At 43.4% G+C, this 25,395-nt stretch overlaps 1 protein-coding gene across 5 annotated transcripts in view; it reads right to left on the bottom strand.

Moving 5' to 3' along the window:
- Positions 1–21,777, bottom strand: part of SEMA6A (semaphorin 6A) — a 106,761-nt gene extending 84,984 nt beyond the window's left edge. For 2 of the 5 annotated variants that reach the window (XM_064735103.1, XM_064735100.1), the window contains exon 1: positions 21,132–21,777. The gene's annotated coding sequence lies outside the window, so the exon portion shown is untranslated. Of the gene's footprint in view, positions 1–19,394; positions 19,669–21,131 lie in introns of those variants that run through there. The other 3 variants (XM_064735105.1, XM_064735104.1, XM_064735102.1) reach the window with 3 other exon arrangements.
- Between the last annotated feature and the right edge of the window lie 3,618 nt (positions 21,778–25,395).

The following is a 25,395-nucleotide window of genomic DNA, read 5'->3' on the forward strand; positions in this document are numbered from 1 at the left end:
AAACAATTTCATGAGAACTCAGTGTTCCCAGTTTCCCTCTAGAGCTGCCCTACCACTCCTGAATTTTTAAAGTTATTCTAAGAGTTTCTTCTCAAAAGTACAGATTCAACTACAAGACCCCCAGAACTTTAGATGATTTTTTTCTTGTTTTATTTTTCATTTAAATATGGAAAGCAGATGCAGATATCTACTTGCATTTTTCAGCAGCCTGCTTTAATAACTAGCTACAGGATGGACTCTACACTGACCTTGTTTTCCAGTCTCTGAGTATATGGACAAAGCTTCTTGCAAAAATCCAGTCATGGAGTCTGAAGGCACACTATTATTTTCACACACTGTCTGCTCAGAGGGACTGTCTTCCTTTTTTACCCTGACGTACCTGATGATGAGTGAACAATAACATCAAAGTTTATAAAGTCTTTGTTTCTTTATTCACCAAGGCAGCTTTTGTTGTAAGAGGCAGTCGACAAAGACATACAGTTTTTTGAAGATAACCTAAGAATCACTAGATTACTTGCCAGCTAATGCAATGTGTATTTTTATCTTTAAAGAAAAATCTTCCTGTGTGCCAGTGTTGCTAAACCCCATAATTTTTTATTACAAGGCTATATAACATCGGGTATTTTCTTCGATGCTCTGGCTTCTGAAACCAAGATATTAAATGAATTTTTCAGGAATAAGAGAACTCTTTGGTCCCTCAGGAACATGTTGCAAGCTCATCCATTTCATCATCTGAATATCTGCTCAGGAAAGCTTGGTAGCACCATGTGTCTTCACATTTCCAGAAAAACAACACTCCTGTGAATGTTAGGAAAGACTTTGTGACATATTTTATCACCACTCATCAGAGACCCGGGTCAAGGAATTCAAACCACTGACAGAAACAAGCCTTCCAAGCACCACTTCTTGCAGACAGAATGAGCTTGTTGTGGCCTGGGGCGCAGCCCAGTGCAACCCAGCAGAGCCCAGCGAGAGTGGAGCCGGTCGGGATGGGCTGAATCCACCTGGTGACAGCGCTTCGTGGGCATGCTGTATCCACACGCAAGCTGCAGAATCCATTTAAAGAAAAGGCTTTTGCTGACTATTCTCGAGAGCAAAAAGTACAGGTCTGCCTGTGCCCTGCCCTGCCCTTCATAAGTATCCTACACCTTACAGTGCCATCAGGACTCCTTGAATATTCAGCAGTTCTGAGAGTCATGACACCTCCCTTAAGCCTCCACAAATGCAAATGAAGCTAAACCATAAGAGCAAAGCCCTGGAGAAAATAAAACTCTTTATTTGTAAGAGAAGAAAAATTATCAAATACATCCCAAGAAGACATTCCCTTCACCATTAACCTTTACGATTAAGCAAAATAATAAAGCGTACAGCTCCCTAGTATTTCCATTAAGAATATAGAACAAGTAATTAATTGTGTTCACATTCTATGTAGAAAAATATTTTTTTGTGTTTTGAAAAAACTGGACTGTATTTTTAGTGGTCAGCAACAAACCATGGTCACTGAATGGATCAGAACAAAAATAACTGTAGGCACAGTGCCTTCCCAGTGCTTCCAGTTTTCCCATGTACAGGTAGAAAACAGGTCTCAGATAATTAACTCCTCTTCTGCATAGTTGTACAAAGAAAAATTATTTAGCCACATTTCCATTTTACTTTACAAAGTCTAGATCAGTCCTAATGCACACCGAATATTAATGAGTTACCAAGTAGAAAGCTCATCTTATGGAACATACACATACCCTTCAACAACTTTTACAAATTCTGATGTCTTCAGATTTTCATAATCTCAATGCAATTTATTCCTAATGCCTATTTCCGAATTTGAAACTTTCTCACAGGGAAGACACAAAAGTAAGCAGCACCTGCTTCCATTTGATCTCTGGAAACGCACCATCGAGCCGGATGGTTGCCACACAGTCCGCAGCACTTATCACGACTGACAAAAGGTTACAAATGGATCCACTCTCTCGGGTGTTATTGGACACTGCTAATCAGCAGTCCTTTAATTCTAAGTCCTGAAATTAGCATCCTGAAGTTAACTGTGGGAAGCCAGAGTCATAAGGCTGTGTGGAATGTCCATAGAAATTACTGTCTTACCACATTGGCTGGTGGTAACCTCAAATTTCCCTTTATTATTTTGTTGCTTGTTTCCAGCAAAGAGCCAGAGTAGCAACATTGTATTTTTTTCATTCAGTCTGCCTAGAGAACTCCACCAGTAAATCTTTAGCTGAACGGCAGACAAGCGCACCCATCTAACTCTCTGTATAACATCAGAACACTGGAATGGGGGCTCTGGCCATTATGACCAGCTCACCTCCCCTGCTATCCCATTTTTGGCAGCAACCAAGAACAGGCCTCCAGAAAAGAGACAAGAACAGAAGCATTACTGAATACTTCTAGCGTTTCACAAATTTAAAATGTCTTATGGCTTTGTGCCATTTTCTACATATATGTGAACATACAAATTTAGTCCTTTAGCTACCTTGCCTCTGTTTACAAAGGTAGATAAAGAGGGGAAAAAAGGAAAAATCTGTAACTAATTAAAAATTCTAAGCCTCAAAATGACCCAGTCTGGGGGTTCTTTTAAGCACATTAATGCTATACTTCTGGTACTTCTGTAAGTCACATGGCTAGGAGGCAAACAGCACGTTTCTCCTTGGAGGAATGGAAATCTCTGTCGCTGCATACTGCAGAGCACTGTGCTTGATAGGGAGCAGTGAGTGAGCAGATACAAATCACCTGGGGGTCCAGCCATCTGCCTCTCAACCTACCAGATCAGAGGATCTCAGCTTTAAACCTATTTCCTGCCTCAGCAAAAAAATGTGTTTTACCCTTGGCAAATGTACATCCGGATGGGACACTCTTCATTTGCTGAGTTTTCATTTGTAAAAAGTCAATCTTCCTATCCCAGAGTGGGCTGTTTGTTTGTTTGTTTGATGTTTTTTCTCCTTGTAAGAAAATGCCATCTGCCTAAAGCTGTTCAAAAAGGCTGAAATAGTCAAAAGTAATCTAGAAGAAGAATTAGCAAGTACATGTAAGGTGGTCAAAAGTGTGTAATAAATGCTATTTAACTTCTGACTGTCATTAATCACGGACATCACTGAGCACATATGGCATACACAAAAACATTAAAAAAGGCCCTTCCCACATGACTTTTTAAAAAATTCTTCTGAATTCTGAATGTGGTCTGGGTTAAGCTTTATCTTTACTTTTTTCCCCCCTTCTTAATTTTTTTAAAAGTGATATTGCATTATCTGGCTTAGAAGGAACAAAACAGTATTTCACAAATTTTATTTCAATGTTGATAAAACATAATACAAACTCAGCAATTGCTTACCATATCTTTTCCCTCAAGACCACCGTGAAATCCTAAACAAGTCAAAAGGGCCATACTGAGAATAAATATCAAAGACACTGCCAAATATGCCTTTCTATTTAATTAGCAGACCAGCTCATTAGCAGAAGAGCTGTACAGGAGAGTTTGCCTGCAGCCCTTGCTGACATCAAGGACTGCAGAGAAGTGGGTTGCAGTCACACATGCAGAAAGCCAGCCAGTGCCGGCAGCAGCACATGGCAGCGCTGGGTACAGGGATGCCTGTCCTCTAATGCAGGTGTAACTCTGCAGCACACCGTGATGGGAAGTGAGATTTGGCATCTTTGGGGGGCACAGAGCACGGGTGGCAGAGCACATCCCTGCTCCACCAGCTGGGAACATTTTCTGTGTGCAGGGGGAATGGGTGAGAAGGACAGCCCTTGTCTGCAGCGTGCGGACGCTGCCTTGTCCCACAGAGCCCTGCACGGTGCCTAAACCAACACAGTCACAAGTGGTAAACAAACATTACCATCAGAAAACATATGCAATACCCGTGTGTGTAGGAGGGGATGACTGTCTGCACCTAGTCTGCGTGGTGAAAGGGAAGAGCTCACAACGCAGCCTCAGCAGCCTGCTTCTGGGTCAAACAGCCTGTCACTGAGCAGCACCATTTATTATTTGGTTAGATTTTAGTACTTGCTCAGCACAAAGTAGCTAATACTCACAGAGTGCTCCAGGAACTGAAAAAACTATTTGTCTGAACTAAAGGCAGTTAATTGCAGCCCCTCCAAGGAGCATGTTCATGTTATTATTGATGGTTGTTGTTGTTGAAGATATCTTAGCTTAAAATACCAACAAAATCTTAATTTCCAATAATTTGAGGATTTCTTCAACCCTTTTCTATTGAGAAAATAAAATTTGGGGTACTTATGTAGTCACAGCTGTTACTAATCAAATTTATTTAAGGGAGTAATGTGAAACAGCATGTTTGTGCAAGTTCATAATCACAGCAGAATTAAATAATTTTTACAGAGCATTTATTTGAAACATTCTGTACACAAACTTTGAATATGGCAGAGAATATTTCCCTTGCATTTAGGTTTGATTTCATTCCTGGAAACCACTATAAAAACCCTGCTCACTTGTGGTAGGGTTCTTTATTTATGCTCAGTTTTAGTTTTAAGACCTGTGACAAACACCAGATTGCTCACGTTCGTCACGACACAGGCAGAGTCACTACACATCCTGCCCTGCCTCCTGGTACTACCCAGCCAGTATAACACACTCCTGGTGTGCTCTGGAGTGGCTTGCTCAGCAGGTTTCCCCTCTGTAGGCATCCAGGTCTGGAGCTGGAAAAGGGGCTTTGAACTTCACATGGCTCCTGACACATCTGCAGTTACAGCCACAGTGTCACAGTCACTTCGCAAAGGGATGGTCCTTGCATCCACGTTACTCTTCCCACACTGCAAAGATCAGCCCTGTGCTGGCTGTCTGTACAAAGACAAGCCCTGCTCATCTTGGCAAGAATTTTGGATCCAGCAGAGACCTGGAGTCTGCCTGCTTCCAGAGTCACCAGCTTCTCCCCTTCCCTTCCCCATCCACAAATCCTCTCTTTTAAAAAACACATGCTCCTATTTTTTTAAAAAGATACAATATACCAAAATCCAACTTTTAGGGCATTTAATGCCTGTGTTCGCCAGCCTTCTTCTCCAATAAGTCTACCAACTATTTTCCTGAAAAGTGCCAGGTGCAGAGGTTTTTTTAAAGGCGGCTTTACTAGTTCAGTGGAAACTGGCCAAAAGCCATGAACTTGTTCCAGGCAGCTGACCAGCCAGCTGCAACGGGTGATGCCAATGCCCTTTCCTCATGGCTGAAACATGTCAGCTCACCACAGGCCTGGCAAGAAGATCACACAGCCCATTAGCTACTTCCCTTGAAACACACAAATTCTGAAGCCTCCTTCCACCTCTTTGCCCAAGACTTAGTACAACTAAATTGCTTACTGTCCTTGTTTTTAATGTCTACCTCTGCATTCCTCTGTGTCAACCTCTTTTCCTCACAGAAAGCAACACTTCTCCAAGCCAATCTCTCAAAATCTTTGGCAGTGATGGAAACTTTCTTTACTAATAGGTTGTGAGAGAAGTTGGGAGTCTCGTGAGATTTCTGAGAGCAAGGGGGGATGGAGAAGTGGGGATGGAGAAGAATCACATCCGGACATTTTTTCTCCCCCACCTACCAAATTCTATGTGAGGGGTAGAGAAATCAGGCAAAGAGACAAATGATTCCACTTCATCTCCCGTATGCCATCTGTTTTTTTCACTCCAAGCATCCTATACACTTTAGATGATGACAGCTCATCAGAAAGGAGTCATCCCACAGCATACTGCTGTTTTGTAAGGCAGAGAGCATTTTCACCCTGCCCTCCTCTCCCCTGGCACTTCAGCTGTTCCTCTGTACCAGTCTAACCATATACCTACACCTATTCCCTTACAATCTCCTTTGAGAAATCTTCCTCTTCTCACCTTTGACATTACAGCTACTTTCCTTGCCTCCTATAATAATTTTTTCCTTAAAAATTACTCAAACATCTGTGTTTGTCCCATCACTCATGGGAAAAGCTGGGAGCTAGCAAGAGTAGTATGGTAGCACAGCTGCATCCACTCATAGTTTCAAGGTTTTTGGTTTCTTGTTGACTTAGTCTTTATGTAATTTTTTCAAAGATAATGTTTTTGAGAGGTTACACATAACAAAAGCACTGATATGACTCCATAAATTTAACTTCAATTTAATTCACTGGAAGCATCTGTCAGAAACAACTTCTCATTATTAAAATACTTTGACTGAATATTCAGTTAAAAAAAAAAGTGATCAAGTTAAAGTGACACCTCAAGTGGGACCATCTTAGTGGTTTTAATATGGAGAAAAAAAATAAATCTGCAAATTATTCATTGCTTGCAATCTCTTGCAAGCTCATAGAGCAGGCGTTAACCTGACATATAAACTTTTACAAATATTATTAGCACTTCAAAGACACCACAAATATTGAAGTAGATAAATTCTCTATTACTTATTCTCCTCCGATATATCCTTAAGCAGGACAACACAGCTTGTCATCTTTTGCCTGCTGAGTTAAGGCTGAGAATATGCATTAGGCATAATGCATTCAGTTCCAGGAAAGAGCTTCATTTGAACTGATAAAAAGTGAGAATTTTTCCTGCAGTTAAGGGAGACGTTTTGTCCTTAGTTTTCCATTTAGACCGGTAGGTTCCAGAAATAAGTTTCATCTTTTTGTATCTCACAGTATAAGATAAAGTTGAAATGAAGTTTTAAGCTGAATGATGTGAGCGACTCTCAGATGTCCTAGTGTTTTTTATGTCAACAACGTGCCCAAAGACATTGACTCTGTTTCACTCAGTTTCACCTGTTGATGTTGATTGGAAATACTCTGTATACGCTTAGGAGATCACAGTTTCCATCATGAGTGTATTATAAAATTTCACTAACCATCCCACTTATTTCTTAAAAGAGAATCAGTCTAACTAGTTAGTACGAGCCACCTTATCACTCAGTGGCACTTGTGTTTCATTCCAGCTGGTTTCATCACATTGCTGCAGGAAGCGCTTTTCCTTGTCGGAATCAGTGAGACCTGAGCTGGAGCTGGCAGCGTGCTGCCCACAGAGCCAGGGCTGCTGATGCACCACACTCAGAAGGGTGACTGGGGCTACAACACATTCTTCATCAGTTGTGTTTGCTGTCCCCAAAATCCAACACACTCTCCAGCCTCCCTGCTTTCCAGGCTATTCAGTGAATATTTAGATGGCCTTGGGGCAGATGGCTTGAGTTTGTGGTTTGTGGACTTGCCTTCTTCAGACCTGAAGTTATGAGCCTGCACAAAGTAGACATCTAAATAAACAAATACAAAGTTTGGTTTATCATCAGGTAACAAGTGTGAGTAAAGATATCGGGAAATATCTAAGTTGCAGATAAATTTCCATGCATCACCAATGGATTTCCCACGCAACATCTTCATGATGTACTCAGGAAGGGAAAGCTAGAGTATTTTATGATTCATTTGGCAAATCTGTTTTGTTTGTGTATACATTTGAGCTGTATCTGTAAAATGTCTCCAGACATTTTAGTCATGACATATTGAAACATGAAAAACTAGCTATTTTTTTTAAAAGTGAGACCTGCTCAGATGAGGCTGAAGAACTAAGAGCTTTCTTTGTCAACACATTCCTTCCTTCTACACACAATGCCAGCTGCTTGACAGCATCTGTCCTCTCCAACCAACACCTGCGGGTGTGCAAATCTAGGGCTTGAGGTGTGAGTTGAGCAGTGAACAATGTTGTGAACTCAGGTCAGAAGCAAGCAGCTGTCCATAGAGCAATTGCAGGGTGCAAGTACAAACACACCACGTTTCTGAAAGGCTTTCCCCAGATACAAATCCACAGTACCCTGGCAAAATGGATTCGGGGAGGGGCACAACACACAGAGGTTCAAAGCCTAAAATCAATGTATGTGACCATAGGCATCTTGATCAGCCAGCTGTGTCCTTCTGCTGATTTCTCAGCCAGTGGGGACCTGAAGAGGTCAGCAGGCCTGGGGACCCAATTAGTCCAAACACAAAACCTTTTCTATGTGTATTTTCCTTTGAAGTAAAAAACAACCAAGCAAGTAAACAAACAAAACCCCAGAACATGCTAACCTCCTTTTTTGTTAAGACTTGAACACCTGGGCTTGAGTCCTTAATGCATAAGTAACTCTTGGATGTCTACATAAAAAACTTTTCAAAATCCACATTTTTATCCTCCCTGGATCCATAATGACTATTGTTAAGAAAATGAAGACTTAAAGATGTTATGTATCAAGGAAGACACAATGAAATTATTTGAAATAACCCCTGAGTTTACATGAGACTGACATGAGGCAAAATTTCTTATATAAATGCACAATAATAGAATAATCAAGAAAATAATAATAATTAAAAAATTATTGGACAATTGAAAGTTAAAGGTACCCTTGTTTTATGGGTCAAGCCCATTTTTAGCTGTTTTTAGAACTGCTTTTAAAATAATTACTTGAATTATGGCTTCTTTATTTTTTTTTCTAAATACTGTAACAATATGCAGCTGCTGCAAGTCTATTTTTCTGCATCTTGCAAAGACTTCAGATAATTCTGGAAGCTCTTTAAACATGAGAGAGTATTTAAATACTCTTTCAAGCTACAGAAAATATACTTTATATGAACAAGAGGATGTGGTAGAATTACTGCCAGAAACTACTAAATGGCTTGCAGCAATATCTATGCTTCTGTTTCAAGAGGAGACAAAAAAATATGTTTAAATGACATGAAATCTCTCCTCTCTCCTCTCCTCTCCTCCTTGCCCCCAACTAATTTGCCTTAACTTAATCTGTGCTTTTAGCCTCCCTTCCCTATTAGTACTGAACAATAAAGCACTAAGAGAAAAGACACTCGAGATAAACCAAGCAAATGTTAATCTGGGGCACTGTTTTGCTTATAAGCACAGCCCTTGTTCTACTCAGTGCAAATTGCATTATTTTGTGTTCAACTGGTTGCATTTATTTGAGCGTCTTATCTATCCTGTAGGGCTGAGCAAAACGGCACACCCACTGAAACAAACATGAATTTATTTTCTGTAAAAGCGGGGCTGAGACATGAAAGCTGTGAAAGAATCTTGTTAGCGATTCTCTGTGTAGGCAGCATGTTTCACTTTAATCATATGCATTACAGCCTCTACCCATCAGAGGCTTCAGATTCACTCCTAGAGCTTCTTTGCACATCAGTTTGGCTAACCCACTTTCTGGCGTTCCTGCCTCTGTATACAGAAGGAAAGCAGAAGGCGATTCTGCTTTTCACGCTGCAGAGGAAGCAGCAGGACCGCGCACACACACACACACACACACATAAACACATAAACACACAAACACACAGAGCAAAGGGAGCGCCTTGCAGAGCGCGGCCCGCGTCCATCGCCGCTCCCCCGGCGCCTTCTCGGCCGTTCCCTCCCGGAGTCCCCCGGCCGCCCGCGGAGCCTGCACGGAGCTGTTCAGACACAAGAGGGCAGGCGGCATGCGGAGGAAAGCGCCCGCAGACAGCGCCGAGCGGGCTCCCGGCGAACTTGGGCAAGCCGACAAGCGCCTCTCCCACCCAGCGTCACAACGTGTGTGACCGAGCTCTCCGCCGGCTCCTCCAGCCATCACACCATCAGTTACAGCCGTACCCCTGCGTTAAAAACTGTGTCAAAAAGGGAATGCTCTTATTCCCTTGAAACCTGCGGCAATTTACAGGGCCGCTCTGTAACAGGAAGCAAAGTTACTGCGCCTTCTTTCCAAGATTTGACGCGCAGTCTAATGAAAATGCGGCACATTCTCTCTCAGTGTATTCCACCCGCTGGAATATTTAAGGCTCTCCCCACCATAAATGTATTTCGGTAAATGTGTTGTGTTCGTTCTTACACAACCCTGCTATTTAAATGTGGGTAGTTGTTAGAGCAGGCTGTCATACGACGACTATCTAGAAGCAGGCGGTGCAGCAGCAAAGTAGCACACCAGCCCCCCTACTAACACATTCTCTGCTTTGCTGTTGAAAAATTTCCAGTACTTGAATCTTTGAAGCTAAAATGCTAATTCAATTTACAGATCCATTGCAGTCCCATGCCTTCTTGATTGTTTTGATATTTTTAATTGTTATTTGTATTTTGAGCTTGTGACTTAAGTTCTTTAAAAAAATCACCAATTAATGACTCCTAATGAAGTCAGAAAGATTTATGCCACCAATACTAACAAATCAGAGGTTAGCTCTTCTAGACAAACTCCATGCCTAATAAAATAAGCATGGAGATGCAATCTGAAGCAAAACTGTGCCCTCAATCAAATTTTCTGTTTGATGCCAACAAACCAGAAGTTAGATCCTGCTGACCTGTATTTTCTTGTCTCCACACAGCTCTTCTTCATTTATACACACAAGCAATGCAATTGATTCTGATGACATGTCCATCTAAACTAGGGGCACTCGTTTGAGTAGATAGTTTGATATTTGGAGCCTGGCACAAAGGAGGAGGTGAGGAGTTGTCCTTCTAAAAATGAGGTAGTTAAGCATCTGTGTAGATGTTCTAGGTTTTGAAAAGTTCCTTAAGTTCTTTGCCTATGACAACAATGAATTCTTTTATCTGCTTCCATCTAAAAAAGATTACTGACCATTTATGGAAAAAAAATTAAAAATTATAATGAATTGATTTGCCATTGAAAGTAATTCAATGAAAGTGTTATTACAGACCACTTCAAACATCAGCAGGCATGATATAGTCTACACTTTCCATCCCTTTGCAGAACATCAACAGCATTTAATCATATCAACATGATATCTGGAAGGACCTGGCTGAATTGCCTCTCTCACATAAACAACACTTGAGTTGTGTGTTATTTCTTTAGGGGTCTTTTTGTGGTTTTTTTTTTGGTTTTTCCTTTTATTTTTTTGGCAAATGATGCTATCGCCAGGATTTCAGCTACACAAGAGAGATTATGACAAAGGTGAACACAAACAAAAACAAATAGTTACAATGGTAAAAGGCCCATTGAAAAGGAAATAAAATTAATGTGTCAGAGAACTTCCTCCAATGTAGAAGTTGTCTCATATTTTCAAAGTTTTTTTCTGATAGTCATTTTAACACAGGTAAGTAGTACTCTTAATAATGTTTTGAGAAATCAAAACTGCATTTTTCTCACAATCATCCAGTCACCAGCCTTCATCCCACACCTTCAGGCCATTAGCTCAATGTTGGCTAAATTTGCCTTTTGGACTACATGTGTTGTTGAACGAGAACAGGATCTCTTTTTTTTTTTTTTTTTTTTTTTATCTTGGGAAAGGAAGTGTTCTGGCAGCATGTCTAGGTCTTACGCACAGAACAGGATAAAGCAAAAAAGACGACACCACCCTGAAATATACGCATCTCGTGATATAATTAATCAGTTTCTGAACATGATGAACTTCCCTACAACAGAATTAAAAGGAAACACCTTGCAGATAATAATGAAGAACTGTAGTAGCTCATGCAAAAATCTTTCCTTTTCCCAGAGCAGATCTTTAAGGATTTAGTTCTTAATTTCTTTTTAAAGAAAAACAGATTCCTATTCCAAATAAAGAATAATTTCACTGAATGAAAAAAAAAGGCATCCTAAAGCACCACTACTTTAAAGTTTGTCTTCTTACTTCTCCAAAAAACCTCATATAACTCTCCACTTGAATTTCTTCCCAAAAACAAACAAATCAAACCCCAAAACAAAAATTCTTAACAATGTATTTCTAGAAAACAAAGTTCTACTGCAGGGACTCAGTTCTTACAAGATGTTACATAATCATCCTCATATAACAGAGTACAGGAAATTTTAAAAAAATCAATTTAACTGTGATCATTTCTGATTTAATATGGTTTGGATCAGTAAGTTGTAATTGCAAAAGCCGTGCATTTGTAATTAATGAGTACAAATTATTCAGAAGTGGAATGGGTTGAATGCCATTAGAAGTTTATACACATAGTACCAAGTTCTGTTCATACAGAAAATTAAATTCAAAAGTTGATTTTAATGCACGATGCCCCTCTTTCATTAGGGAGCTCTGATGAAAAGCCAGTAATATAAAGACTATGACCGAAAGTTCAAGGTAGCAGTTGAACAGCCTCTAATCCTCTCTATAATAAAACGGCATTTTTTACTCAAATACGAGGCTGCACTTCGCCATGTTCACGGTGTGAAGTACCACTCAAGGAAGATAATCCTGTGGGACCCTTGCCCACAGGCAATGACACCAGGCTGTGCCCCACGTGTGGAGCATCTGTCGGGAAAGGCGTGCCATCCCTTCCTTTTCCTTGCCGTGGTGTGTTGAGGCAGAATTCCCACACAAACCCAGAGCTCCAGCTGCCCTCCGAGCACTCCTCCCCATCCGCTCTCTCCAGCTCTGAGGCTGAACAGGGACAGTTCCCTCTCCTCGGTTTGCTCATGAGCACTCGGCCCAAGACAAGCACCAGCCTCCCAGGAACATTCAGGTAGCTCAAGATGCTATTGTGCGAATATGAGATTTGCAAAGCAAATGCTGTGACATCGCTTAAAAGACAAAACCACAACAATTACTTTCATAGGAATTATTGTTTTCTTTTCTTGATAAGATTAGTATATTTGGTGCTAAAATTCATCTTTTTGGGGATGCAGAAGAATATTTATTATCAACCATAAGCAAACTGAAAGGAAAATACTCCCAGTGAAGTGTCTGAGTCACCAGCTCAGGTATTTAAAAGATACACAGAGGTATATAAAAGATGTGTATAGATGTAGGCTTTAGGTACATGGTTTAGTAGTGGACTCAGCAGTGTTAGATTAAGGGTTGGACTCCATGATCTTCAAAGACCTTTCCAACCTAAATAATTCTGTAGTTTTGTACTGAAGTCTAAATGGTGTAAGGGCTTGTTGATAGGTGCTGAGTAGAAATGCATTTTTACCCTCCAACAGACAGGCTCTTTATACTGAGTATTGACTTATCACTCACTTCTCTGTTTCTTGAAAGCAAAAAATAAATAGCAAGGAAGAAAAAAAAAAACAACCACCATTGTTAAAGAAGGTACAAATGTTCCTTACAGAACTGCTTAATTAAATCTCTGTGCAGCGGGATCCTATACCCAACCTCAAACTAAATGGAATACAATAAAGTCTGAGGAAAAAAAGCACAACAGAATTTGTACATCTACAGTTTTGACCCAAGATACTTCCTCACTATTACAATTGCTACCTTCCTTTCAAAGGGAAATAAAAAATGACGGAGGCGTAACATTCTGTCAGTCTAACAGACACATGCGCATTCTGAGTTTATCAGGAAAAAGACTGGGATTAATTTTACACAAAATATGTGTATTCAACACAGATCTGGAAGATTATAGACCAGAAGATTCCATTTTATGTGAAAATATAAAATTCCAAATACAGATTTTGTGTTCATCTACCAACAAATGAAATTTAAAATTAATGTCAAATTTTTGGACTTCATTAGTTCAATTCATAGGGCTCCTGAGGATTACATGTAACAGGCTCATGTTCTCAATCTGCTTGTTGATCTCGCCTGAAAAATTGACAAGACTGGGTTGTAAAGTCCCAAGCTGAGGATTTAGAACTAATTTTTTAGTGCAAACTAACCATATGAAAGCAAAAAAGTTGCTGTTTTTCTGATTAATTCAAATTATACGGAATTCTTTAATCTCAACTGTACATAGTTTTGATATTGTACTTTGATTTGATTAGTCAAGACTGGTTTTTTGTTGTTGTAAACAGAAGATAGTTAGTCTTTCAGCTACTTTTCTGTTAGACATATTTCCTACTTTACCATTTTTCTCACTCATCAAAAGAGCTATTTCTAACATCTCACAGTTCTATATTTCTGAAAGCTTGTATGTTTTAATGCTGAGTTTATGAACAAATATTGAAACATCGTTGAAAAAATACTACCAATGCCAACACAGCACTGAAAGAGCTTTAGTTCTGTCTGAAAAAAGTTAATTTCCTCTTTTCTACTTGGTAATGAAAGCTGCTCTGCAGCTAACAAAAAGGTTCTTATTGTCTTATTAAATTTAAAGTAGCAATAAACATTAACTCAGTCTCAAACATGGTATAATACTGTATGTAGCTAGGTTAAAAGGGAACGTAAAAGAAATTACCTGGATTGCTTAGGGAATCCTAAATGCCTTAATTTACCCAACCATTTATCAGAAAAACTAATGAAAAGCCTTTTTTGTTCTAGCTATTAGTCTCTGAAGTGTGCGACTTTACCATCAAGACAAAACAAAAAGCAAATCTTGGGAGCTAGTATCAGTTGGACATTCACATAACAAGGTCCAGAGAGACATATCCAGAAGTTTCCACCTTTAATCCAACTCTGACTAATGTTGGATGCTGCTCTCTTGATCCATCCGAGCTCTCCTACTGCCAAAATAACTGCAAGGCTTGCAAGTCCGAATGCATCGTAAGCCTTTCCCAAGGCACCCCAACACTATCTGAGGCACTGAAACTATGGCAACCGAATAAGAAAGCAGCCTCCATGATTAATAGATGAAGATCCCAGCGACAGTGCCTTGCTAGGCCATAATTCAGGAATGCAGTAGGAATTAGCATAGAATCCATCTCAATCTACCAATAAAAAGTAGATTTTGAAAGGCATCAACAAAATCACAGTTTTTTTCTGCAGAAAAATGAGAAAAACCCACAAAAAAAAACCCAAACAAAAACCCCTATGGAACTATAAACTGTTCAAAATCTCATTTACATTTCAATGAATGGCTGCCTCAAGAGCAAGTAATGGATAAATGTTCATGAACAATGGTGAAGGAAGCAACATATGAAATTTTCTATTCAAGTACAAAAGCCATATGAAGAATATTCAATATATAGAACATCTAAGTGAAACTGAGCAGACATAGACAGGAAAGTAGAGATAATGTTTGCTGCAATAAAGAATATAGTTGGATGCGGTTTTTCCCATTGTGTTGGGAATTCCTATGGGAGAGTATTTTTTCTATCTGCTGAACTGGAACGCCTAACCATAGCTATTATATAGTCCACACATTTTCACTGTTAGAAGGTCGCTGGGTCTATCAGGGTCATTACAAAATCAATGACCATTAGGAATACCTTTTCTTTTTAAGCACATAATGAAACTTCTGCTATTATCACCAGTAAAAGTACTGGTAGAAAAGTCTTCATCCAACTAGATATTCTCAGACTGATATGAAAGGGCATAACAAAACTATTGGGGCTTTTTTTCCACTTTTATAAGCTCTAAGTTTTCACTGAAGACAATGGGTTACAGAAATCACAAAAACATAGGGATGGGGGGTTTTTTGCCTGCTTCATGGAAAGGGTGTAATTCTTCAGTCAAGGCATGGCTCTGCCTGGGAAGGATGAGGGAGATGATGCCAAAGGCTTCCCATCCTGAAGACAGGGCCCATGCTGTCCTGTTAGAGTGGCGCAGCAACGCTGTGCACCTGCCCCTGGAAACTCTCACTTCAGAACTGCAGGCATACTGCACAAGTGTACCGCTGTGGAAAGCTCCTCAGTAGCAATTTTGTCAGTAGCTAAAAAAAACTCCAAAACAAACCAAAAACCTGCCACTAGCAAAAATGGCACAGAGTAGTCCATGATACATGAATTTCAAGTATGTTATATAAATACTTTACATAGAAGTGCCTATTATTAACGATATTTTTAAAGGAAAGGTCATCACTGAATGTAGTGAATTTACCATATGTCTTCACTCTTGAGATACAGCAACTGGCAGTTCTGTTAATAGCTGGTTTATCTGCTTTATTTTACATCTCTATTTCAGTCACTAAAGAAACACTCTGGGGCTTGGGGAAAATTTTCTTTCATACAAAAATGACTTTGAATTCACATCAAGCATTATTACGGCTCTCCTTTGGGCTGATAAATAACAACAGTTCTATAGTAGGAAAGACTTCATGAGATTTTTCAGCAAATTACGGGAGGATTCTTTCACGGTTTTTCTTGTATTCCTCCTTTTCTGAAATCTGTTTGTTGTTGGTGGTGGTGGTTTTTTTTTTTTTTGTTTTGTCTTTTTAAGTAAATTCTACTTTTTTAAAATTAAACTATAGCCAGAGTTAAACTTGAGATTTCAAAGGTCGTAAACCTGATAGCTTCATTTATGTTCTTCCGGTGCATGAAAGCTGAGAACATTTTTATTTTATGGGGGGGAAGCATAGATCTCTCTTACCCCCTTCCCTGTTTCCAGCAATAGCAGCCTTTATAAGAAATGCCAAAAACTGCAAATGTTTCTATGTAAGCCTGTCCTTCAATGAGCCCTTCCTAAGACTTCCAGAACACCCTAATTTTTTGCTTATTTTCTGTTTTTCCTCTCCCTCCATTCCCATGCTACATTTAATTTTGAATCCTTTCACATCTTCCACAGGCCAGAATAAAATAGGCAAATGAGAAGCTTGGGAACTCCACAAGACACACAGGAGCTGCAATACCTAAAATTATAACACAGTAGGTGGCACTCTTCCCTTTAAAACCTAAAGCCATGCCTCGGGCATGTGCTGCCATATTGACATGTTGCAATCAAGATCCAAAAACCAAAGCAACCCTCACCACAGAAAATTAGAGATCTCTTAACACTGCAGAAACGTAAACACTCAATTATTTCCATGGTCATGGGTAACACAGCACTAAAGAAAATAGAGGCATACAGACTCTTGCTCTGCCAGGTTTGTGCTTGAACTGGAGTAGTGCACTTTTACCCCCACAGACCCTATGCACATTTAAGCTGTTCCTTACACAGAGAACTGGTGCAACAGGCCAAAAATGAAAATATTCCTATAGAAATCTATCAGGCTCAGGTCCAGGCTCTCCCTCAGCTGATTACTTCTGTGTTAGAATGCTGTTCATGGTTACTGCATGCTGTTGATCAGCAGTTGGACTCTGTGCTACGGACTTTATCTTCCTGTCAAAATGTCTTGCCCACCTAAGAATAATCCTGATACACAAAATTTATGAATATGAAATTCTAAAATAGTCTCCAGTAAAAAGCATTACTTATAACTCTTATTTTTCTGTTGCCCTGTCAAACAAAGCTTGTCACAATTTGTTGGATGTGACTTGCTCCATGACACACAGATCTAGGTCTGACTTATAACATTAAGGATCAGTCCAGACCAAATGTACTCAGAGGATAGCTTCAGGTTCTTAACAAGTATTGATTCCCAGCAGAGAGCAGTATTTTCAGTTTGCGGCTGAAACACAAAAAAAGTCCACATTTAAGTAATATTTCAGCAACTTCATTTACTCTTAGAAAATTACTCCGGCAGGCAAGGCGTTCCTGGGTCAGCAAAGCTTACTTGTGTGAATGGGACTGCAAAAGGTGAGGGCTAAAGATTTACTTCATCAATAAATGAATAGTAGCAGGTCAAGTACTGCAGCATCTGTATCAAATAGTGATAGTGAAAACTTCTGGTTTAGTACAGTTCAACTTCTCTAGCATATGCTGCATCTAATAAAATTTCAATGTTGTTTTCCAGAATTTCAGGATTTACTGGCTTGTTTGTTTTCAGCATTCTGCTACAGCATATGGGAATCAGGTACTATACACAAAACATTTGTTTCAGTAGTATAACAATGTGCTCTTGCAAAGAAGCTGGATGTAAGACATGTATTAGCTCAGGTCAATTTAATCCTAAAACATTTTATGTCTCCCCTGCTGTAAACCATGTGAGCTCCTTTCATGTGTATTTATGTATGGCTCTTCAAAACAAGATGACAAATTTCCCCTTCCCTTCACAAAACATGCACAAGCAAGTTCACAATCACCTACTTCCTTTCTAATGCAAACAATTCTAGTCTGGATTTTTCACAGGTCATTAGTTTGATCTCTGTCTTTCCCTTTTTCTCTTTTTTTTTTTTTTAATTCCTTTCAAAAATTTAATGAAGGCAACTCTTCATTCTCAGCCCAATCCACCTCCTTCTTCAGTCTTAAACACCAGTAACTGCAATCTTCTATTTGCAAACATAAAGGGACTATGTCTGATACTCACTTTCATCTTCAAGCAGCTAGAAGAAATGTTAACTAGCCATCTTCCTCATAGATGTCAGTGCCCAAATATTTTTTGGTTCAAGTAGTATGAGTTCAGTTGATAAGGCTGGTTTGCCATTAAACAAGAATACACAGTTTTCAAGTAGACTAATTGAGAACACACAGAACATCTGTGACTGCCTTGTTTGTAGTCTCTGAAAGCATTCACCTGCGTTCAAGCCTTTGGTGCCTAGTACATGACAAGCAAATGTTGCAAATACACATTACAATATTACTTACTATTTAAAATTTTCTTTAGCATTTAGGCAGAAATCTCATCTGGGCGTGCTGCTCCTGTGCAAAGCTTCCATGAATGCCAGAGATTTTCTCCAGTGAAGAGTGGTGGAGAATGGAAATCAACTTTTTTATGCACATGAAATTATTCGGCTTTAGAGAGAGTCAGTTCTCTCTGTCTTGTAACTTATAAGAAGCTACCATATTAAAACCAGGCTCCTATGAGATAAAAGAATGCCCTAGACAGTGAAACACCTTGGCAACTCTTCTACTACAAACCTCTCCGATCATACTGTAGCACTTGCCTTCAACCATATTCAAAACAATTCCATGAAGAAACAGATTTGATGGAGCACTTCTGAATTTCCTCACAATACACTAGAACAGTCTCATTTAAAAAAAAATTAAAGAAAAAAAAAAGAGAAGCTAACAACAGCAAGATCACTTTGTGTTTGTAATCTGAAAAAAATGGTATGAGCATGATAACAGCTGCATAAATCTTACCATGAGAGAAAGCTACAAAATCTCAATGAATTTTGAGAATTGAATTTTAAATCAAAAGAGCCTGACTGCACTGGACTTTGTCATCCTGATGTCAAAGGATTTAATCACCAAGTAAAGATTACTTGGATGAGAATGGTTTACTGGATGACACTTAAATTTAATGAATGCACACCAAAAGCATGAAATAATTGTTGCAAAGACAGTGAGGAAAATCACACCTTTAGCTACTATCTTTGAGGTCAACTTAGTAACGATATCGTTGCTGGATGATACAAAACAAGTTAGAAGAATCTATGTCAAATAATAAGCAACTTCGTGCAGCCCTGTGACAGAAAATGGTTATGGACCCTTAGCACTTCGTTATTTACAACACCTGCATGCTGTTGTGTGCGCCTTTAGAAAATGAAGCATTCACCTTGCTTGCAGCGCCAGGAATTAGTATGTTTTACAGTTTATCACAGACCTAAATAAAGCCTTTATCTTCTGCTGTTCCATCAGTGAAATAATTTTCTGCAGCAGGTAAACATCCGTGCTGCACAGACACTGGCACAAACGCGCATGTTTGCAAACTTCAAAAGCAGCAATTATCTCGGGAGAGGAACAGGAGAACAAATTATCTCCTGAACAAGCGGCCAAGGCTAGAAAAAGACAGAGCCATTTGTCTAAGGGAAACCCAGCAGTTACTGCCTTGAGACTCACCCCGGGATGAGCCAGGCAGGACAGAGGCGGTGGCGACAGGCAGAAGGACATCTCCACTGCAACTGACCGGGCTGAGCCTCAGTCCCGCTTTCCCCGCCAGCTCTCTGCGCGCACGCCGTCCGGTCCAGCCCCGGGAACGCCTCCCTTGGACGGCCCGGCAGTCAGGCACGAAGGAAGGGCCCTCGCAAGAAGCAGGTACTTTCCTCACGCGTGATGGAGACCCAAACTTTCCACCACCGTCCCTGGCGGCGGGGCGAGGGGCGGCGCTGACCCCCGGCCGCCCCAGGGGCTGCCCGAGCCCCCGCCGCCGCCCCCCGTGCCAGCGCCCCGCAGGACGGAGGCACGGGAGCCTTCCCTGCCCGCGCACAGAAGGGACAGGGTGTGTGCGTGCAGAGTGAAATCCCTTCCCTCCTCAGCATCCTTTCCGCTCAGCATCATCCTGTTCCATGCTCGGCATCCTTTCCTCACCTCAGCATCATGCTGTCGCCTCCTCGGCGTTCCTCCCAGCCTCAGCATCCACAGCACGAAGGAGCCCCGCTGCCGGTCCCCGCCCGGCCCCAGCGGTCCGCCCGGCGTGCGGCGTTTGCGGGGCGCCGCGTCGCCAGCCTGAGCCCCTCCTGGAGGGCCAGCCCTGCTACTCGCCATTAAGAAAACTTTCTCTTTTTCTCCCATTTGGCCCGGAGCCCGAGGGCGGAGAGGGGCTGAAGGAGCGACAGGGCGAGTGCTGGGCGGAGGGAGAAGAGTTGCGCTGCCTCGCACGGCTTCCCGCCCGCCGGGCGGCCACGGAGGGGTCTGGCCTTGCCCAGCCCGTATGCCGGCGCTCCCCGGCCAAGGAGCAGCGGCTCGGCAGTGCCGCCGGCCCACGGGGGAAGAGGCTTGAGGCGCCCGGCAGAAAGGGGCGGGGAGCATCCCTACCCCAGAGGCCCCTTGGCGGGGCTGAGCGAGGGCGGCCGGCAGCCCACCTTCACCGGGGCCGGGGCGGAGGGGAGGGCGGCCACTGTCCGTGGGGAGCGGGCGGGGAGGTGAGCCCGCGGCCCCAGCCCACGATCGCGAACAAAGCCCGCGGCTGCGTCTAGGGCTGCTCCGCGGAAGAAGTTGCCTCGATTCCCGGCCACTTCCCCCAAAAAGCAGCGCTAGCCTCGGAAAAAACCAATAAAGAAACACATCGGCCGCGACCCAGTTACACCGCGGGAACGGCAGAGACGGCGGGGTTACGCCTCTGCACGGAGCGCACACATAGTTGTTGTAACAAAGACCCCGGCACCCAGCCCCGCACGATGCCCGGCGGCCCCGGCGGCGGCGTCCCGCGGTGCCCAGCTCCCCGCGGTGCTCGGGCGGGCGCGACCCCCGCCAGAAAGGGCCCGGGGATGGGAGCCGAGGAGCCCCAGCCCAGCGCCCGCCAAGGGTTAGTGGAGGGAGGATAACATGTTAGGCAATTGGGGTCGGGGGCGGGGGGGGGGGAAGGGAAGAAAAATATGGGGGTTAAATAAAAAAAGGGAAAAAAAAGATGAAGCCACGAGATGCCGGTAAAGTGACAACACCAAGCGCAGCGTGTACACTTGCGGGAGGCTCTCCTCCTCCCTAGGCGCTGCAAACGATGTCGAGACAGAAGGCAGAAATCAGCCCGCCTCAAACCACCACCCTCGCTCCTTCCGAGCCGGCCGGGCGATCCGTGAGCTTCCCCTTCCGAGCAATCCCAAAACATAAGGTAGGGGTACGGACGGGGGGGTACTGTACCTTTTCGGTGCATGTATCTGGGCAGCTAGAGGACAACTAGCTGATGTAGTGTCCCATTTAGTAATCCATTTTAGGGGATCTCTCTGGGAAACTGGAGCCACTCTCTCTTTTGCAATCCTTTGTCATTACTACATGTGTGCTTCCCAGGGGATGGTATATTTAATATTTCTACTTTCTGAACTGCAAACGCAATTTGTTCATTTCCAATGATGGACGAAGAAGGGAGTGATCAGAGAGAAGAATAAAAAAAAAAAAATAAGCAAAAAGAAAAAGCGTTAGCAACTCCTCTCCAGACCCAAATTCCACTACGGTTCCACTCCAGTAAGTCCCCTTCAGTCGAGCCTCTGGAGGTAAGTCATTTCGGGGTCTCCTGGTCCCTCTCTACCAGAAGTGCTCCCGGTGTGACGGCTGCTTCAGGAAAACTCCGAGGCTGGAGGTACACGGCAGGAAAGCGTAGTCGCTGCTCGCCTCGAGCTGCCGGGCATCGGACTGTGCGCGGCGAGGACGTGGGAGCCGCTGTCTGTGCGTCTCTGCCTGTCCCTGTCTCCCGCCGCTGCCGCTCCGTCTCCCGCCGCCCTCCCGCTGTCCCCGGGACGCGGCTCCGCCGGCGGAGGCGGAGACAAAGCCCGGACTGGAGCGCGGCGGACGGGCGGGCGCGCCCCGCTCCCCGCCCCGCCCCGCCCACCGCCACGGGCGGGGCACGCGCACGGCCGCCCCGCCCCGTAGGGGGCGGGGCTAGGGGCGGGGCCGGGCGAGGCGTGAGGGAATCCGGGCGAGGCGTGAGGGAGGCCGGGCAGCCCGGAGCGGGGCGGCCGCGCGTCGGTCTGGGGCTCGCTGTGGGCGGCGGCACGTTGGGGCTGGTGCCGAGCGTCACTGGGCTTACGTCGAGCAGGTGTCTACGGAAGGGACTCGCCGCCCCCTGCCATCGCCCTTTTTCTCGGAGCTGTCGCCGCCTCCAGCCATCACGGTCGTTCCGCACCGGCAGGGCGCAGAGAGGCGGCGAGGAGCGGGGAGACGCCCGCGGCGGCGGCGAGAGCACGGGGCGGGATAGGGGCAGCCGGCTGCAGTCCCCCGAAGGACTCGCCGCTTCTCCGCGGGATCTGGGGCTGCTGCGGAGCCCGGGGCGGCAGCGAAGCCCAGCGCACGTCGCCGGGGCGGGCCGTTCCCCCTTGGGCGCATCCCCGCGTTCCCCGCGGAGAGCGGGGACGGGGGCTGCAGCTGGCCGTCCTCTTGTCGCCTTTTCCCCCTTCCCACCGTCTCAGTCCCGCCTCGGTGGTCGCTGGCTGAGCTAATCCCTGTCTCGGAGCCGATCCAGCCGGGAGCAGGAGCAAGCGGCGCTAATACACTAATCCCCCTCTCCCGTCCCTGCGCCGAGGCCCCCCGCCGCTGCCGCCGGCGGTAATCCTCCCGGCCCGGCCGCGGGGCGGTGCGGGAGCTGCGCCGGGCCCCGCTCGCTGCCCAGGGCCCCGCGCCGCCCCTGCCGCTGCGCTCCCTGCACGCCACGTCCCCGCCGCTCCCGCAGAGCCCGCCGGGGCGCTCGGCCCCTGCCTGCGGACGGCCCGCCGGGGGCCCGAGCCCCTGGCCCCTGATTCCGGCCCTCCGCGCCTTCGTGCTTTCCGCCCTTCCCGGCCCCTTCTGCTCTCGCGCCCCGCTGACCTCTCAGAGCATCAGGGCTGGGACGGACGGACCGCGGGAGCGGGCTACGCTGTAAATCCAGCAAAATAGCTCGAAGTCAGTGGGGTGAAAGTCTGCGTGTTCCTTTCTTCGACGGCGGCATGTGATTCCTCATGAATTTTAACAGTGATTTTCACCCTCTAGATCTCCCCGGAGTTCAGGCTGCGAGGAGAGTCTCTAGTTGTTTCAGCGTGAAGATATCTTGTTTCCAGGGAATTCATGTACATGTGCAATTACTTTAACATGATTTATACTTTTTTTTCTCCCCTAACCAGATAAGTGAAAGGACAGAGTTCCACTAGGAGAATTGCTGTCAGGTCACGAAGTATGGCATTAAAATTAAAATAATTACTTATTTATGACAGCTGGTTTTTTCTGCCTTTTATTTTCAGATAATGAAAGGACTGTAAGACATTGGTTTGGGATCTGTATTTGATTTGGGTCTAAAATTAACCACACACCCATTCAGTTTCTAGTTGTTAGATTACAAGGGAAAACATTCATCTGTATCAAGAAACAGTTTTTTCTTTCCGTTCTGACAGTTTAAACTGTCAGAATGTATACTTAGGGTAATTTTATGACCAAAGGAACCAAGACCTAATATATATTTTCTTTCTTTCTTTCTATCCCTGAAAATCTAAAACAGAAGTGAATTCTGCACCAAACAGGGTTATTGCTGGAGACATAAATTTTGGTGAAACAAACTTCTTCTAGATCTGTAAGCAATTAGAGAAACTCAACTGGTACAAATGATATCTGGGTACCAAGTGTGTGTCAGAGGAGTTAACCAGCTGAATGTACCTTGATTTGCCAAGACCCCTAACCCTATTTCCACAAAGAGGTCCTTGATCATATCAAGGTACTTCTTCCTCTGTCAGGAAATGAGAACAGAGACTGAACATAGGACTTGTGGGGAATACCCATTTCACAATAGCTAAGGCTGACATTTGATCATTATATCATGTTCAATCACTGCACACATTTTGGGGTGTTCAAAACTGCCACCAACTTGGTTGTGGATTTGAACTGGAAGCAGATACAGGTTTGGTCTTTACTATGTGCTTCAGCTATTTCACAAGTATTTCCACAATACTGAATGGTTTATTTTGCCATTGCATTTCTTTACTAATCAAAAAAGGCTCTCTGACAGAGAATGTTTCCCCCTCCTATATTTAGGCTTTTTAAAAATACAGACCAGATTTTTATACAATGAAATTTCTGGAAGAAGCAACACTAAAAATTCCTGTTTTCCAGATAGTGGTACTAGCTAAGGCATCAGTTATTAGAAGCTTTATATTCTGGAGATTTTTACAAAATTTTTTTTCAATCATCCATTTTTCCCCTGTCTTTACTTTCCAAGCTTTTGCTGCCTAACTTCAGTTAAATCATACACTGTAGCCATTTTTCATTTAGCCCTCTGCCAAAATGACCCCCACCTTTTCTGTCCTTCATTACCTCTTGGTTTGCTCTACAAACTCTTTAAGTGTCTTCATAGTTTGAAAACTCACCCTCATTTTTACCTGACTCCCTGTTCCCTTTTTCACTCAGTACTCAATCCAATGAACTATTCTCCTCGTATTTTCTCTCTCACCAAGCTTTTTAGTCTATTTTTGTGGAACTTTAATGTCAATCTCAATTCTTCATGCTGTCAGATTTTCTGAAAACAGAGACACAACCTTACTTGTTTTGCCTAGACTAGTTAACAGTTGTGGGCTACTCACATGGGCTTGGGGAAGGGAATTATTACTCTTATTGAGGGGAAAAGACATTTTTTTTTCACTGTCTGCTTTTTGGCAGCCGCAGCAGTAGAGTGCGGTGGGTTTTCCAGTCAGGAATTCTTGGTGAGGTCTCCATGGAGCTGTGCATTTTAAAATCCTGATCTGAACAATTCACACAAGCTATAGAAAACTTCTCCAACTCCTTCCAACCCCTCTGCAAAGTAGGTCTTTAGCAAAAATTTGACTTATTTTGTGTGAAAATGTTACCTCTACTCCTCCTTAATCACATGTGAAATATGTTTGTGAGACAGCTGGCCTGTATGGAAGAAGGGCATTTTTATCTCCTTCGCTGGCAGCACCTGCCTCTTTCAATTGGGGAGTGCAGAGTTCAATGCTAATTTGTGTGCTAAGTCTCACATTATATAACACGTATTTTCTACTGTACTGTCTTCCCAGATCCATGTGATTGTTAGATGCAGCTCTCAGGAGTTGGGATACTGCAGGGGTGCCATGGCACCTTGTTGAGCTCACCCCATTCATTGCCTTCCTACACCAGAACATTCAACACATATGCAAAATATGCAATATTCTGTGATTCCAGTTGTTACTGTTAGATTCAGTTCAGCTTCTTCTTGCCACTATTTCAAAAGCTCAAGATGCAGCAGGGTTTTTCATTGTCAAGAAACAATAGGAATGGCAGAGCTGCGGACTTTGACAGCTGTCTGGGAGATACAAGTGGGTTTTCCCCCAAGGAGGGACTTAAATTAAGGCTGTAATCTTAGGAGGGCTTGTACTCCTTTTTCCTCTTTCCTACTTGGGCATCAGCATCAAAGGAAATGCTTTTACCCATGGAAATACGTTTCACCACAAAT

Source organism: Zonotrichia leucophrys, chromosome Z (genome assembly GCF_028769735.1).
Source record: "Zonotrichia leucophrys gambelii isolate GWCS_2022_RI chromosome Z, RI_Zleu_2.0, whole genome shotgun sequence".
In the NCBI taxonomy this organism is placed as follows: domain Eukaryota; kingdom Metazoa; phylum Chordata; class Aves; order Passeriformes; family Passerellidae; genus Zonotrichia; species Zonotrichia leucophrys.